Raw genomic sequence first — 15,086 nt, forward strand, 5'->3', positions numbered from 1 at the left:
TGGCCCAGATGGTTTGAGGGACCATGGATCCAGTGACTACCCTCTCCTATATGACCCCAACCAAATGTTCTGGGTGGACAAACAGGCACTGCTGCTGCACCAGCAGAGACTAGCAATTCAAAAGGAAGCTATTCATAAGGCAATGTGAATGCAGGGGGCCATTGCAACTTCCTGATTGGCTGTAGTTTGGATGAGGACCTCCTCACCCTTCCCTACAATGGATGGTGGAAGCTGTTCACTCTTCACTGAGGCAAAGGAAGGGATCATGCACTGTAGAATCATACAGTTGTGGAGTTGGAAGGGGCCACAAGGGTCATCTATTCCAACCCCCTGCAATGCAGGAATCTTTTGCCTAACATGGGGCTCGAACCCATGACCTTGAGATTAAAAGTCTCATGCTCTACCGACGGAGCTACCAGCATCCCTGCCATGCTCCTGGGATCCCTGTGCTGTACATATGGCAGTCATCTGGTGACAGTCATCTTGCAATCTTTCCCCCATAAACTGATGAGGGCTGAAAGGATTGTGCTGCAGCACCGGGAGATGTATGTTGCCCTCGCTAAGTACGGGAGCCCACAATTTATTAGGTACAATTTATTAATTGGCATATGAAAAGAGAGCTAAGTCTTCAACACTTCAGGACATCAATAATTAGGGGTTAGGGTGCTCATCTTGTCTTCTGGTAAATGGAAACACTCACAGAAATTAAATGGCCTTTATCAATATTGCTTGATTAAATTGCCCCCTCCCCTTACACCCAGTGTCCAGCGTACATCTGGCTTTAGATGATAGTGCCAATAAATTTTAAAATAAAGGAACAGAGAGAAGGTTATCTGCATGCGCACATGTCCAGATGACACAATCTAAGGCGGTGCTGGGGACTATCTGGCTCGTGGCCCTAATTCGGCCTGTGGTGCCATTTCCCCCAAACATAATCCACCTACCCCACACCTGATGCCATATGTTTGTTGAGAGTTGCTCCCAGCCAATCAACAGGCATCTTTCTCTGAATCAAGGGACTTCAGTTCTGGCCCTATAAGGGCTAGCATTTGAATGGTATGTCTCAGGAGTAGTTGAGGAACTATGAATGGCTGGAAGTTGAGATGGTGCGTTCTCAACAATTTGCTGATGCTCAAGAGGTTTATAAGGGAGGGCTGGCATTGGTCCCATAAAATTTTATCCATTTATCCTGCATGTCTTGGTCAACATTTGCATGATTTAATTAATTATCAGTGCCAAGAGCAATCTGGTGAGGAGGGGGGTGGCAAAACCTTGGTGTTATCAAGTGCAGTAAGCAGGGAATCGACATTCTTATAATGTTTCACACCCTTCCTCAGTAGCTTCCCCACTTAACAGTCATGCACTGGGCAGTGATGTGACTCAACCCATTATTAACCCAATACAAACCAGTGATTTTTAAGGTGTAGCTGATAACAAACAAATAGGGCAGGATGCAGTGGCAGGAAACCCATTACTGCCCAAAACTGAATTTAAAGTTGCACATTTAAAATCCAAGTTAAACAAAATCAACCCTTAAGACCAAAGGGACCCATAAAGAGTGTTTAAAGTTTTCTTTAACAATGTGGCTTCTTTGCATGACATGTTTTGGCCAACATTGCTGTGAGATGTTATTAGGTGGGCATTGAAGAGTGCCACTGTATAGGGGAAGCAACAGATGGGAAGAAAGCATAGTGAGTAAGTTTCAATGTGAAAGGATAATAGAGTTAGTTCCTAGAGAAACTGCTGCACAAGTAAGCTGTCCCAGTGGTGGGGTAGTCAATGGTATGAGTGAGCAGGGCCCCCAAAATTCAGCTTTTTAAAAATCTCTCCACTTCAATCTGTGTTTTGGGTTTGAACTGTTTTGTATAAAACAAAGCTCTCTTTCCCCATTCACCATAATGGGGAATCTAAAAAGGACTATACCTCCCTCCTCACCTTTTAGCCAAAGTGGATGAAATTTGCAAGCACAGGACCTCCTCCAGAATGTGCTAAGCCTACCAAACTGCAGACAAATAGGTCCAGGAGCTTTTTGTGGGGCAAGTAAAAGGGATTCACTTCCCTCCATAATCCCTTATGAAGAGGGAAGAACAGGGATTTCTCTCTCTCTCACCTTAAAATAATTAAAATGTGGCATGTATTCTTGCTTGCACATTTTTTTGGTGGCTGATTGCATCCTCTGATAGCCCTGCGTCTGATAAGCCAGTCTGCATCTGAAATAATTAAGGCAACTCAAACCTTGCTATCACTGGATCCTGCCATGAGTTACAATGGAATGTTGATATCAGGCTTGCTCCCTATGTACAGCCACTGGTGGCCCTTGGATGAGAATGTCTCCACATAGCTACCCATTTGCATGAACAGTCGTTCCCAACGGGTTATATAGATTTTAACCATAATTTCTTAAGCCTTCTTGTTTTATGTCGTACAGACAGGTGCACTGACAAAGCAAATCTCAGAGTCCAGTCCTAGGTATGTTTACTTATACGTAAGCCCATGTGAGTTCAATAGGACCTGCTCTCAGTGTTAATGGGATTTCAGGCTGAGATGGACAGAAGGAACTTGACTCCCAGAAAGAAATGCATAGGTGTTGCTACTACTGAATGCCAATGGAACATCCGTTGCCGCAAACAAGTACGAGGTGTCCATTGGCTAACCAGAACACAGAAAAGGAAGGGGTATGTGCTGGAACAAATGACATCATCACGACTGGTTTGGAAGTACAGAGAGATGCTGGAAAAGCCATTGGCTGGTCAGAACACAGGAAGGAAAGGGATGGGTGCTGCTGGTACCAGCGACATCATCAGTACCAACAGATTGATCATTGTTGGGAAGTTAATGTGAAGTGTTGGACAGGTCACTGGCAGGACAAGGAACAAATTCTGAGAATAGTTTCCCTTCAGAGTGAAAATAAAACGTAACTATACCAAGAGGAAACCAAGAGAGTTAAGTTGTCAGTTTAGTGCGTATCTTAATTGAATTTTGATTTGTTTTTGTTTTTTAAGATTTGCTTGCAATGTAATATCTTTTTTTAAACACTAGGTATTTGTTACAGAATAAATATGGCTACACACTGACAGGTTGATGTGGAGCACCTAACCTAAGATATTTTCATCACTGTCAGTTCCAAGAATATACAGGATGTGAGAAAAGGGCTCTGCATACCCATTTCTTCCCTCATGATTATATCAGTGCTGTCAGGGCTGCTGTTGCATGGCAAGCTTTGTCGTTTTGGATCCTGGTCAGATTATACCTGTTTTTCAGGTGCATTATCAGCAATGTCCAAATATGCTTCTGACAATATTTTGGACATGCCTGGAAGATGTTTGCTTATTCATTGATAATACACAGTCATGCCCTGTCTTGTATGTCCTCTACCCCTGATGCAAATGGAGAAGAAATTCAGCTCAGTCTGCATTTAAAGCTAAAACTACCCAGATTTTCCAAACCAATGTGAGAACTAAAACACAACCATCTTTCAAAATTCGCGTTTCTCTGAATTTTGCAATGCAGATCTCCAACATGAACTAAAACGTATATACTAGGGTAACGTGTGCATAAAAGTGCTTATATTGGTGAAAATAAAATACAAAATGCATGACTGTACTGTATATTAGGGAAAACTGCTTTGCAAAAAATGTATACATTAGGCAAAATTGCATACAAATGTGCATATATTAGGGAAAATTCATATTAAAATGCTTATGCATTTTCATGAGGACTTTAAAAAAACCCACCACCTCACGTGGTGATGTGAAGAACTGAACTTAAGATTAGTAAAATAAGAAGCTGAGAGAAACCTAAGTTGACTAATTTGCCCTTGCCTACCCACTGCCATCCCTCACAATTTTGTTTACTCTCAGTGCTTTTAACACATATCCAAAACAGGTTGGCTATGCGGTATGGATATGCTATTTTGCTCCCTTTATGATACCCAATTGGCTAGGATCATCCATGTGCCTCATTCAGAAGAATTCCCCACATTTTCAGAGATACCATCATGTCTCCACATTTGAGTCTGGCATCATTCCCATTCTGGAATAATCATGTTCCTCATATGATCTCCGTTTCACTGGGATCAGCATTGTGACTAATTAAGGTAGGATATAGAAGTAGTAAGTAAGAGGGAGAATAGCAGCAGAACAGCAACATCTAGAGGAAGCACCAAACATGATGGGAGGAAAATGTAAGCTCCTTGGGACATGCATCTGTCTGCAATGTGCCATGCACACAGATAATGTTTTATTTCTGTGGGGTGAAAGGACATGGAGGTTTCATAAACTAGAACAAAAGTACATTTCAACACCTTTGACTTCTAAATAGCTGCTAGCAAAATAAATGTGAACTAGGACCACCTAAAACAACTGGCGAGTACACAAAAAAAGCTATTCAGTCCTTCAAGATAGGAATGCCATGTAATTTATCGCCTTCCCATTGTATCTGTTATGGCACCCCAGTGGTTAACAGGAGCTCTCTTTGTCCAGAGGTTGCCAAGGAAACTGTTCCTGTACTTCAGGAAGCAGGGGGAGCAGTTTCCTGTTTTCAAGAAGGCTTAAGGGCTGTTTTTCTCCAATCAGAAAGCAGATTTGTGAACTGGAAATGGAGAACACAGCTGCCAAGGGCTTTCTTTCTTCTTTCTTTGCTCACTCTATCTTTAAACTTTTGTAATAAATAATCACAGCATTTGCAACACCTAAATCAGGAGGCATATGTGGGTTACACAGTTGTTAAGGGAAGGACAGTGACTACAAAACAACAGTAACACAAGGCAGAGACACAGCTGAACATCATGTGGAAGTGGGATTCCCCACCCCCCTCCATCTTCCACAGATGTAACTCACACACAAATGTATCACACCCAGGGAAGTCAGAATAAGGCTGACACAAATAGACTTCATCATCTGCAGCTCAACATGACACTGTGGTGGTGAACTGCTCTCCTATGCATTTCTTCTGATTCTCCTTTCACTGAGGCTCCTTTTTCATTATTGCTCCCTCCTGTTTTTTGACCAGTGTTTCACGGTTTAAAAAGAAATCATTTGTCCCCCTTAATCACTCCTGTTTTTCCTTTGGACAAAACAAGATATGGGGTCCTACTGGTGCTACTTTTTAGACTCAGGAAGCAGCAGAGAGGCGTGAATGGAGCATGCACGAAGTGTATTTGCCAATTTGTTGCTGTACTAATAGGTAGTTCCTAAGTCACCTTTAGGCTGCTGAAGTGTCTCTTAACAGCAGTAGAGTGGTACCTCGGGTTAAGAACTTAGTTCATTCTGGAGGTCCGTTCTTAACCTGAAACCGTTCTTAACCTGAGGCACCACTTTAGCTAATGGAGCCTCCTACTGTAGCTGCGTGATTTCTGTTCCCATCCTGAAGCAAAGTTCTTAACCTGAGATACTATTTCTGGGTTAGCGGAGTCTGTAACCTGAAGTGCCTGTAACCTGAGGTACCACTGTATGGGGTACAGAATTTTGTACTTCTTGAAAATCTCAGGTTTCATCATTTAAAAAAACCCAACACTCATGTTTCTAGCCATTATTGGTGCAAAAGCAAGCCTAAAATGGCTTTGGGTTGGACTAGATGACCCTTGGTATCTGTTCCAACTCTACAGTTCTATAATTCTGTGAAAATGTGATTATTTGTTTAAGAGATTTCTGATCCATCCTTCACCATTACTGATTCCGGGGCAGGTTTCACATACCACACAGCAGTTGTGTTTGCTCTCTGAAGTACCTGCTGATTTGACATTTCTTGTCTGGGTGCATATGTGTGTGTGTGTGTGTGTGTGTGTGTGTGTGTGTGTGTGTAGCTTGAATTAAACTACTTGGAATATAGCCCATAAGCCATCATTTGCAATAGGTGTAGCAAAAATATATGTGGAAATACTGTATGTGACGAATTTTCTAGCAAGGATGCTGCAGCTGATCTCAAGCCCTGTGCTTTTTATGTAGTGGCCTCCCAAGTTTTTCATGCCGCCCAAAACTCAGATTGACGGGGCAGTAATGGACTCAAAACCTTATCCAGGAAGAAATGGGAAATCAGTAAATGAAATGTTCAAGATGTGTTCTGGTGCCATATAGCTTCCTTTTGTTCTTCTTTAGAGGCTGGTTTATGTTTTAACTTTGAGCAGTGTTTGATGCAGACGTCCAAAAAGTCTAATCAGCAGTGTGGGAGAGTGTTGTTCAAGAACTGTAGATCTATTTGTAATGAGGCAGACATCATCTTAAACTACTCAATTGGCAAAAGTAAGCACATGTTTCAAAGAAAAGCTATTAATGATGAAGACTGGTGAAGGCTTTAGACGTTCATTAAAATGGTAAATGTGTTATGCTGATGTGACAGTGGTTTTAAAAAGTGAGCGCTAGTTCTGTTAAATGGAAGAGAGCCAAGGAAAACTCTTCTAAACATTTGTTGAATTAAAGCCCAGTAGCAGAGCTTCCGTACTGATGTCAATAGGACTGCCAGCAGGGCAATCTTACGCATATCTATTCATAAGTGAGCCCCATTGCATTCAGTGAGGTTTACTCCAAAAAACGGCCTAGGATTGCAGCCTCAGAAAGTTAAACATAAATAATTTGACACCGTTTAATAGGACTTACTTCCATTTTCATGTTACTCAAATCTCAGTGTCGGTGGCTTTGAAAAAGAGAAAGGTGCTGGTTTTTAAAAGTGTATTTTTCAGTGTATAAGGCTATTACTCACTTTAAGAAAAGATCCCATTGTTTTAATATTGATCAATGTGAGAATTTAGGTTATAACCCTAATCCCATTTACCTGGGAGTAAGCCCCATTATTTTCAAGAGGCTGCACTTCTGACTCTGAGTAGACATGCTTAAGACTGTGCTTTTAGAACCTAGAATATTCCAGAGTGACACTTTAGATACAGGTTTAAACTATGTAATCATTGTTTATTTCACATGAGCAGTCTGGAATCTTGAGTGATTGAGTTGCTTCCTAGAGGCCACTAGCTGCTTCCTTGTGATGAATAATTCTTGCACAAGGTCAGTCCTATCCAAGCCTGGCCTTGGGAAGAACTTTATTCTTGGAAGGTGGTATAGATGTATTAAATAAGTAGTGGCTTTTTGTCAGAGTGAGTCATTTCCGAGTTTTGGTGCTGCTGATTTTATACTTATGAGAAGTGTTTTAATGCCTTAGTTTATTGCATGTTGCATTGCCTTATTCTGATGTAAACTGCCTGTGACCATTTTGGTGAAGGGTAGTATAGAAATATATGAAATTATATCTGTATGTCTATATTGTCTCATATTACGAAAAGGAAGCTAAAATGTAACAAGTACCGACTCAGACATCAGTACCCATTAAATGCCTGGGTGATTCTTAAGGCCTAAATTTCTGGGGCTTCAAATTAAAATTAAAATCATTGAAAACTTTGGGAGAAATCTTGACAGAAAGCTGATATCCACGTCGGGTTGGTGTGCAGGGTTCAAACTGGCAGAGCAATCCAGACTCATTTGTGCCAGGCTGGGGTGTGTGCATATGGATGGGGTGAAATGTCCTCTGCCCTGCCCAGCACTGCCAGCTGCCACTAGACTCTCACCAGCTTTGCCTTTTGAGTGCCTTTGAATTGTCTTCAGAGTGACACCAGCCCCATTCCACCAGTGTGGCGCTTCCCTTCTGCCTGCCCAGTGGAAGTGCCACTGGCTGGATCCCCACCAGAAGCTGCTAGTGGAAAGCCCCAGGGCATTCCAAGAGCAGAGAGGGGTTGAGTCAGCCTAGGAGCCATTGACTCCTGAGCTGGCCTGGCTACCTTCTTCCAGTGGCACTGGGCCCAACAGGCGTCCAGTCACCACACCAGCTCCTGCTTCCTGCACTTCACATCCACCTTCCACCCAGGTCACCATGAGTGGCAGGGCTGCAGACGCAGCAGTGACCCTGCCACACTGTTCAGCCTGACAGGTCGGCATTGGGGGGCCAGTTAGGATTGCTCTTCTAAGGCTCACAGTACAATAGTACTCTTTGGGGTCTATTCTTTGAGGTCTGTTCTTTGAGCAGACCATGACTGCAACTATTCTCGTATAAGCTTAACCTGGCACTAGCTGGCGCACTCACATTTCCCCTGCCCCTTCTTGTACGAACAGACCATTCAGCTATCCCTTTTCAGCCCATTCCATTATGGAAATGATCAATAGGGACCACTGGGTAAAGATAATGATTCAGAGCTGCAAGCTCTCTAGGTTCACACGTGTATGTGGTGGCCCTGGGCAAATGGCTGCCAGGCTGCCAAAGAGCAACCACCATTTCCCAAACAGGGTTGTTAGGAAAAGAGACTCTGTCCAGTCCTTGCAAATTGAAATTCTATACAGTGGTACTTCGGGTTACAGACACTTCAGGTTACAGACTCCGCTAACCCAGAAATAGTACCTCGGGCTAAGAACTTTGCTTCAGGATGAGAACAGAAATCGTGCGGCGGCAGCGGGAGGCCCCATTAGCTAAAGTGGTGCTTCAGGTTAAGAACGGTTTCAGGTTAAGAACAGACCTCCAGAACGAATTAAGTTCTTAACCTGAGGTACCACTGTATAATGATGGGGGAGGGTAGACATTTAAAGCAATGATATACATTCCACACACTGAAAACCAGCAAAACAAAAACGAAACCTTGAACAGAATTATGAACCACAACCGTTTTTCTTTGTCCTGTAGAAAATCATTAGCTACATACCAATATAGCACAAAAGTACTGGGCGCCGTGGACAAAGATAATAAAATTATATTAGAGGAGTATTTTATGCAAGGGATATTACAGTTGTTGTTTTTTGGGGGGGGGCAGGAAACTTGTTATGATTTTTCTGCCACCGCCAGCTCTGCTCATGATCATCTTTGCTGTGTGGAATGCCCTTATCCCCAGTCTAGCTGCAGCCAAGTTTCCTTTATTGGACGCCTGCTATAAAGAATAAACCTGGGGATATGAAGAGCCACATTAGTATGTAACAACCTATAAAACCCCCTCTGCTCAGAGTAGGAACAAATTCCCTTTGCATGAATACTTGGAGGGGGAAAATAACAATAAAAGAGAATATGGCTCCTAAATTAATTAAAAAGCACGGACAAATGAAATCTCATAACCAGCCTAATGAAGTGCCTGAACATCAGCAAACTGTCTCAGTTAGATAGTGTTGCATTGGATTAAAGAATGTATGAATGGGTACCCAGTAAATACAGTCTGTGGGCTGCCTCAGATTTTTTACGCTATCTGCAGTTTTCCTTTCTCTGCGTTAAGATTTAGAATCTGTCAGCTGTAATTACTTGCAAAATTCTGCTGGAGAAACCTTATGAGCATGGCTGTATTTGTTTATTTTTACAGTGGGGCAAACAGCAGTGTTAAGCTCAATTTTTAAAAGAAAGCATTGGAGGGGTTAACTGACCCTTCCCCAGAACCATACCTCCAGTCCACCGGTTCAATAGGGTGAGATATTTCATGTCTATTTCATTTTAAAACAAGTAACAAACACACTTGCTGACAACTCCTTTTTTAAAAAGGAGTGGAGAATGTGGTCACCCACATTTCATTTAGTTTGGCACTTCTGATGCCAATTTTAAGGGTCAATATGAGGAAGAACTGAAAGCAAGTTTCATGGGAAGTCAAGGTTTTGTCTTGATTAACTCAGAAAGCGCCGGGCTTACGTCACAATGCCGTGCAATCCTATTCATGTCCAGTCAGAAGCAAGCCGCATTGAGCTCAATAGCATTTACTCCCAGGGAAGTGTGTGCTGAACTGCAGCCTCAAACAGCTTTCCTTCCCTTTGCCCCAAGTCTTGTCATGATGCCACATGCTTTTTAACCTGAGAGGGTTTTTACACAGAAGTGGTTCAAAGCACTAGCCTTCTGGCAGAAGCAGGAGTGGCAAGGAAGATTTTAAGGATGTAAAAATAAGTATGAAGATAGATATAGATAGATATAGATATAGATATAGATATAGATATAGATATAGATATAGATGATATAGATATAGATGATATAGATATAGATATAGATATAGATATAGATATGTGCTTGTGGGAGTACAGTGGTACCTCGGGTTAAGTACTTAATTCATTCCGGAGGTCCGTTCTTAACCTGAAACTGTTCTTAACCTAAAGCACCACTTTAGCTAATGGGGCCTCCCGCTGACACCGCGCTGCTGGAGCACAATTTCTGTTCTCATCCTGAAGCAAAGTTCTTAACCTGAAGCACTATTTCTGGGTTAGCGGAGTCTGTAACCTGAAGCGTATGTAACCTGAAGTGTATGTAACCTGAGGTACCACTGTATTATTGCTTGAGCAGTCAAGTACATTTTCCTGTTGCCTAGAATGGATACACAGGGGAATGTGGCTCCAGACAGGGAGGACGTCCTGTTATACCTGCTCTGGAGCTTCCTCCCCCTGTGTGTGACCAGGTGTGACCCTAGCTGACCACATAAAAGGGCTGGCCATGCAACCATATATCTCTTGGACTCTTACTCTCTTACTCTTACTCTTTCTCTTGGACTCTCCTGGTTCTTAGCCAGCACATGGTTCAACCTTCACATAGGATGGAGTCCATAAGCAGAAAGTCTGAGGTGTAGCTCACACTTCTTTCCACTGTAACCACAAGGTAAAGCCTGCCTTCAGATTACTGCTGTGAACTGAATGTGAGTAAAACTTTATTCTTACTTTTAAAGAAGACTGTGCTGTGTTATTCTTATTTTAAGAGGAAAATAAAGGGGGAACTTACCAGGAACAATCCAGAATGGACAAGCGGACTGGATTGCTTAAATAAAGTAAGATTACCAGATGTCCCCGTTTCCCGGGGACAGCCCCCAGATTTACAAATCAGTCCCCTGACAAATCCGTCCATTCCAACTGAAGTGTCCCCGGATTCATTGAAAAACATCTGGTAACCTTAAATTAAAGGATTATCTAACAAATCATCAACTTGCCTCCAATAAGTTGCAAAGGGAATGTGCTCTGCTGTTTACTCACTAGCGTGAGTGAGGAGGGATAATAACAAAACAATATATCCTCTCCTACCTTCCTTAACATTCTCACAATTCTCTTTTTTGAATTATGCATGTAAGAATGACAATATATATAGACATAGGTGGAATATACACACATATAAAAAACGCTGTGAAAATGCGTTTTAAAAAACCGTTTTGAAAAATATATATTGAATTTGCCATAGCTCACCATCGCCATCTAGTGTCACATTTATATATTGCACTTTAAAATTTTTATTTGCAGCTGTATAGCTGAGTCCACAGTAAAACATACCCCATGCAGACTTTCACACTAAACACATGGAGGTCTATGGAGGAGCATGTGTGCCTGGAGACATAGGGGCTAGGACTTGCATGCATGCCCCCATCCCAACCTCTGGCTTAAAACCATCCATGTACAGGTGAACACCTGAGCAGGGCTACAGTCAAAAGCACATTCTAGTTGATGAAGGTTTTTGCATTAAGATTATCAGTATGAGAAATGAGTGTGTGTGTGTGTGTGTGTGTGTGTGTGTGAGAGAGAGAGAGAGAGAGAGAGAGAGAGAGAGAGAGAGAGAGAGAGAGAACCTTGTGCCATATCCTATCAGGTAATGGCAACAGGAAGTCCTGCAGTCAGGTGCCACAAAGGACCACAGAATAAAAGCCCTCATTGTTAAATAGGCTTTGGTGGTTTCCATCTGCGAGCTTTAAAAATATAACATATGGAGTTCAATTATCTGTGTCCCAGCTCTATGTTTTTGCCTTCATCTCCCTGGTTTTCCCATCTCGCCATAAAACGCTCTTAATCAGGATTATAATGAAAGCAGCACAATGAATAGTTTTATATGGTCTTTCTTTTTTTGCCCCTGTGCTGTAAATGGGCTGGCGACAAGCATGCTTTTTCCGTATTTTAGAATGAAATAAACATGAAATATTGCCGAGAGAAGCAGTGCTGCGGTACGTTTTCACCTTGCCGAAGAATTTTCTCCTTATTAGCGATTCTTATCACCTTGCGCGTAATCCGCCAAACACAAATAATCTCCAGGCACATAAAATATTTACAGGACTTCTTTGAACCTCTAACAGCTCTGTGTAAACTCGGTTGTTGTCGGTGGAATTGCGATCAAGGAAAGCAAACCCTCCGCCTGCATATTCAGCACCTCAATAAAGCGAGTGGAGAGCCAACTAACTCCTGGGCCAAACCACCTGCTGTAGGGCTGTTTGTGAGGAGAATGGGCTCTTTTAAGCGTTTGTGTTACAGAAGACACATACCTAGCACCATGTGAGCGCCCTCACTTGATTCTGCCTTCACGAAACAAATGAAATAGCACCGTCTCTCAAGCTATCAAAAGCTCCATTTCTGAAAGTTAGGTAAGAAAAAAATAATATTTCATTTTCCTTTTTATATGTGTGTGTGTGTGTGTGTGTGTGTGTGTGTGTATATATATATATATATATATATATATATATATATATATATAAATTTTTTTTATTTTAACATACAAATTATAAAGCGTACCACACAATTTATCACTTATACAATCTTATTGGACTTCCATCAGCACCTCTGATGATCCTCCATCTTAACTACTTCTTATGCATTTCTTAACTTTATATTGCCTTTACCTCTCTTAACATATCATCCCCCCTTCTCCATTTTTGCAATACTTCCAATAATACTCCTCACAAAACTTATTGCAAACCTACAAATGTCGTCTGGTCTTCACAAATACTTTTCAAATAATCCGTAAATTTACTCCAGTCTTTGGTGAACTTCTGGTCCCGCCGGTTTCTAATCCTTCCTGTTAGTTTATCCAATTCTGCATAGTCCATTAACTTCATCCTCCATTCTTCAAAATAATATTTCATTTTCCAAAGTGGTTTCATCCCAGCCTGCTCTGGAAATTTAGGCCGAGTTCCAGAGCACACTTATTTTGTTATAGTTGCAGTTCATCTTCCCTCACAGCCCTGTAAGGTAGGTATGGCTGAGAAACTGTGCCCAACCCAACATCCCCAGTGTGAACTTCAAGGCTGGGAGTAGATTTAGAGCTTGTGTCTCCCAAGGCCTAGTCCAACACTCTGGTCACTGCACCACACTGGTTTTTACTGCTGTGTAAGCCTCATTGACATTAATCGGACATAGTTCTAAGTTAACATATTTAGGTTTATGGATGTTGAGATAGAAGGAAGAGCACCCATGTTTGAAGGCTTGTGAACAGATAGGCTTGTGAACAGTTAGGAGAGCAGGCTTGCTTTGAATCTGCAAGCGCCAACCACTGCTTCTTGCCCCCTTTACGTCTCTCAAGGATCCATTTACATACCTTACTGAAGGGGCGGAGGGAACTGGTCGTGGGCATTCCAGTGATGCTGTTAAAGTGTGTTTCGTCATTAGGAATGGGCCTGGGATCACCAGTCTAATCATCTCTGTGGGAAAATGATGGTGCTTTGATCATTTCCTTTGAGGTGAAGGCCTGCCAAAAAAAAGTCTTGACTTGGACAGTCACAAAAATTCAACTCATTTTCCCAACAAAAATGATCACGTATGTGACTTTTCTTGGGCCTCAATATGTGTCACTTTACATTTGCTCACACTGAATTGACGATATCCTTTAGGAACTCTTCACAATCCTTTGTATTAAAGGATTATTGCATTTTTGTTTGTATTTTGTTGGAAGCTGCCCAGAGTGGCTGGGGAAACCCAGCCAGATGGGCAGTGTACAAATGAATGAATGAATGAATGAATATTTTTATTATTATTAAACACATTGAACAATTTGGTATCATCTGCAAACTAGGATACCTCAGTGCCCACACCTAGATCATTTATGAGCAGGTTTAAAAGTTGGGAGTCCCCCCACGATCAGTATTAGGACCTCTGCTTTCTGAATGTGCATAGTTCTTCCTATGAGAGGTACAGTATGAGCTAAAGCCCTTGGGAAGCTGCAGCCATGCCATGCCCATTCTGCTAGAATTACATCTAAAGTGAGCATCTCTTTCTGCTTGTATCCTACTCTTATGGAGTTTCCTAGTTGATTTTCTGCTCAGCATCAGATGCTCCCAAATGACTCATTGGTCCTTATAATAAATTTCCCTTTCTAGATTGACAGGCACAACCTTCTTCCACTTCCTGCTGTTCTTACTCAAGTGTGGGAAGTTGTCCTTTCCAACCCCCACACCTTTTAAAAGGAAGCCACTGGTAGCCAAAGGCACCCAAGGTGAAAAGCAGATTTTAAAACTACAAATATAATTCACAAACCCAATAGACATTGGCATTGAAAAAAGGAATGCAAGTCAAAGTTTCATCACTTTAGGATCCTGATCCACACATTCTGGCAGTTTTTCTGACACCTGCCATTTTTAATGTGTCTGCTGACATGAACGTGCATGGTGTGTTCTCGCTACATCAGCATTTTCATAGCATTTCAATATTTTTGTATTAAAATGTCTTCGTACTCACAGATGACTCGTGCATGCACAACAAGTAGCTGTTTATACAGCCTTAAGACTATACAAACCATAATGCAGGGTTGCTGTGAGCAAAATACAAATGGATGAAAAATGCTTATATAGAGTCTAACTGAAGGAAGCGACTGGCACCGCTGAGAAACAGCAATGCAAATGACACTGACCAAAATCTGAATAGGCAAACAGGAAATCTGTCACTTGGGGCTAGGAAAATGGAAAACAGCCTGCAAAAAAAAAAAAAAGAATATATAAAAATATTTTTTAATAAAGAGTTTCATTTCAACAATGGTGCAGGGACAGGGGTGGGGGAGAAGTACTTGATCACTAATTGCCTTGGAAATGGTATTCAGTAGGTTCCTGTTAGCCTCCCACAACCACATTCCATCTAGTGATCACATTTTATTTTTTAAAAAAGGATGTGCTAACAGAAGCATATCCTTTAGGAAACCACATAGACTGTACCCAAGAAATGAGCACTTATTGTGCTAGAACCAGTTGCATAGGAAGGTCCTTATTCGCATGAGCAATCCTTAGACAAATGAAAGGTCCCCCCCCCTTGAAGTTTTGTTAAGCAAGCATGCAAATTGAGGAAAAGAACAGAAGGGAATGAATGGGGAATCCCAAATCATTATAATTAGAAAACACTCAAAGAAACTTCCATACTTCTGAAATC

General features: G+C 41.7%; 1 non-coding gene across 1 annotated transcript; it reads right to left on the bottom strand.

The window, feature by feature from the left end:
* Positions 1-349: 349 nt before the first annotated feature.
* Positions 350-420, bottom strand: TRNAK-UUU (transfer RNA lysine (anticodon UUU)). The gene has a single exon. It is a non-coding gene; the product is annotated as a tRNA-Lys (tRNA).
* Between the last annotated feature and the right edge of the window lie 14,666 nt (positions 421-15,086).

Source organism: Podarcis raffonei, chromosome 2, assembly GCF_027172205.1.
Source record: "Podarcis raffonei isolate rPodRaf1 chromosome 2, rPodRaf1.pri, whole genome shotgun sequence".
In the NCBI taxonomy this organism is placed as follows: Eukaryota; Metazoa; Chordata; class Lepidosauria; order Squamata; family Lacertidae; genus Podarcis; species Podarcis raffonei.